Raw genomic sequence first — 3,239 nt, 5'->3', positions numbered from 1 at the left:
AAGACTAAAAGCTTTCTGTCTAAGATCAGGAACAGACAAGGATGCCCATTGTCACTACTGCTATTCAACATTGTTGGAGTTCTAGCCAGAGCAATTAGACAAGAAAAAGAAATAAAAGGCACTCAAATTGGAAGGGAGGAAGCAAAACTTTCCCTTTTTGCAGATGGCATAATCCTGAGTGCGGAAAATCCTGAAAATACATAACAAAACTACTAGAACTACTAAATGAATTCAGGAAAGTGGTGGGGTACGAGATCAACTTGCAAAATTCAGTAGTATTTCTATACATTAGTAATGAAAAATCTGAAGAAGAAATAAAAAAATTCAACTTGCATTAGCAACTCAAAGAATCAAATATCTAGGAAAATCTAAACAAGGATGTGAAGGACTTGCATGCAGAAAACTACAAAACAAAAATCAAAGAAGACCTAAATAAATGGAAGGGCAAGGACATTCTGTGTTCATGGATTGGAAGGTTGGATATTGTTACAATGTCAATTCTAGACAAAGTGATTTCCAGATTCAATTCAATCCTAGTCAAAATTCCAACATTCTGTCTCCTTAGCCAAAATGGAAAAGACAATTGTCAAATTTATGTGGAAGGATAAGGGGCATGAAAAGCCAAAGCCATCTTGAAAAAGAAGAACAAAGTTAGAAGACTCACACTTCCTGATCTTAAAACTTATTACAGGTCTCAAAATGGAGGTAAAACCGCCGACCGGTCACCCCCAGTCCGTCTCCAGCCGCTGCTGCCACCGCCACTGCTGCCACTGGGGTTATAAGGGCCATCATTCAAAGGAACCAGAACAGTTGAGAAAACTGTTTATTGATGGTTTGAGCTTTGAAGCTACAGATGATAGTTTAAGAGAACACTTTGAGAAATGGGGCACACTCACAGATTGTGTGGTGATGAGAGACCCCCCTAACAAAATGTTCCAGAGGCTCTGGTTTTGTGACTAACTCTTGTGTTGAAGAGGTGGATGCAGTAATGTGTGCTCAACCACAAAAGGTTGATGGGCATGTAGTGGAACCAAAGAGGGCTGTTTCTAGAGAGGATTCTGTAAAGCTGGTGCCCGTATAACAGTGAAGAAAATTTTTGTTGGTGGTATTAAAGAAGATACAGAAGAATATAATTTGAGAGACTACTTTGAAAAGTATGGCAAGATTGAAACCACAGAAGTTATGGAAGACAGGCAGGGTGGAAAAAAGAGAGGATTTGCTTTTGTAACTTTTGATGATCATGATACAGTTGATAAAATTATTGTTCAGAAATACCACACTATTCATGGGCATAATTGTGAAGTTAAAAAGGCCCTTTCTAAATAAGAGATACAGTCTACTGGATCACAAAGAGGTCGTGGAGTTGGATCTGGCAACTTTATGGGCCATGGAGGGAACTTTGGTGGAAGAGGAGGCTATGGTGGTGGAGGTGGCAGCAGAGGTAGTTATGGAGGAGGTGATGGTGGTTATAATGGATTTGGAGGTGATGGTGGCAATGATGGCAGTGGTCCTGGTTATAGTAGTAGAGGGGGCTATGGTGGTAGTGGACCAGGATATGGAAACAAGGTGATGGATGTGGTGGTGGTGGTGGAGAATATGATGGTTACAATGAAGGAGGAAATTTTGGTGGTGGTAACTATAGTGGTGGTGGGACCTATAATGATTTTTGAAATTATAGTGGACAACAGCCATCAAATTATGGACCCATGAAAGGGGGCAGTTTTGGTAGAAGAAGCTTGGGCAGTCCCTATGGTGGTGGTTATGGATCTGGTGGTGGAAGTGGTGGACATGGTAGCAGAAGGTTCTAAAACCTCAACAGAAAATGGCTACAGTTCTTAGCAGGAGAGAGAGCGAGGAGTTGTCAGGAAAGCTGCAGGTTACTTTGAGACAGTTTTCCCAAATGCATTAGAGGAACTGTAAAAATTTGCCGCAGAAGGAACAATGATCCATAGTCAGAAAAGTTACTGCGGCTGAAATAGGAAACCCTTCTCGTTCAGGACTGTCATAGCTGCAGTTTGCAAAAAGTGCAGCTATTGATTAATGCAATGTAGTGTCAATTAGATGTACATTCCTGAGGTCTTTTAGCTGTTGTAGCTTTTTCTTCTTCTTTTTCTTTTCATTACATCTGGTATAATGCCCTGTAAATTGTGGTAGTGGTACCAGGAATAAAAAATTAAGGAATTTTTAACTTTTCAAAAAAAAAAAAAACTTATTACAAAGTCACAGTAATTAAAACAGTACAGTACTGGCACAAGAACGGACATAAGACCAGTGGAATAGAATTAAAAGTTTAGAAATCAACCCTCACATTTACGGCCAACTGATTTTTGATAAGGGGGCCAGGTTTACTCCATTGGGAAAGAATAGTCACTTCAACAAATGGTGCTGGGAAAACTGGACATCCATATGCAAAAGAATGAAGATGGTCCCGTACATCACACCATATACAAAAATTAACTCAAAATGGATTGAAGATCTACATATAAGAGCAAGAACTATAAAACTCCTAGAAGAAAACATAGGGAAGCATGTTTAGGACCTTGTATAAAGCAATGGTTTCTTGGACTTCATACCCAAAGCATAAGCAACAAAAGAAAAAAATAGATAAATGGGACCTCATCAAAATTTAACACTTTTGTACCACAAAGGACATTATCATGAAAGTAAAACAACAACCTACATAATAGGAGAAAATATTTGGAAACCACATATCTGGTAAGGGTTTATAATATCCAGAATACCTAAAGAAATCCTTCAACTTAACAATAAAAAGTCAAACAACCTGGTTTAAAAAATGTGCAAAAGACTTGAATCGATATTTCTCCAAAGAAGATAAACAAATGGCCAAAAAGCACATGAAAAGATGCTCAACATCATTAGCCATTAGGGAAATGCAAATCAAAATCACAATGAGATAGCATTTCATAACCACTAGAATGGCTACCATTAAAAAAATGGAAACAAAGTGATGGAGAGGATGTGGAAAAAATAGGAACACTCATTCATTGCTGATGGGAATGTAAAATGGTGCAGCCCCTGTGGAAAACAATTTGGCAGTTCCTCAGATAGTTAAGTATAGACTTTTCATATTTCTTGGCAATCCCACTTCTACGTATATACCCAAAAGAAATGACAGCAGGAACTTGATCAGGTATTTGTACACCAATGTTCATAACAGCATTATTTACAAATGCCAAAAGATGGAAACAACTCAAGTGTCCATTAACTGATCAATGGAT

The 3,239-nt window shown here is 38.4% G+C and overlaps 1 pseudogene; it reads left to right on the top strand.

The window, feature by feature from the left end:
• The first annotated feature begins 699 nt into the window (after positions 1–699).
• LOC119513928 lies at positions 700–1,808 on the top strand (annotated as a pseudogene).
• The last annotated feature ends 1,431 nt before the right edge of the window (positions 1,809–3,239 follow it).

The sequence above is a fragment of the Choloepus didactylus genome, chromosome 2, assembly GCF_015220235.1.
Source record: "Choloepus didactylus isolate mChoDid1 chromosome 2, mChoDid1.pri, whole genome shotgun sequence".
Lineage (NCBI taxonomy): Eukaryota > Metazoa > Chordata > Mammalia > Pilosa > Megalonychidae > Choloepus > Choloepus didactylus.
This window is presented reverse-complemented; position numbering and strand designations above follow the sequence as displayed.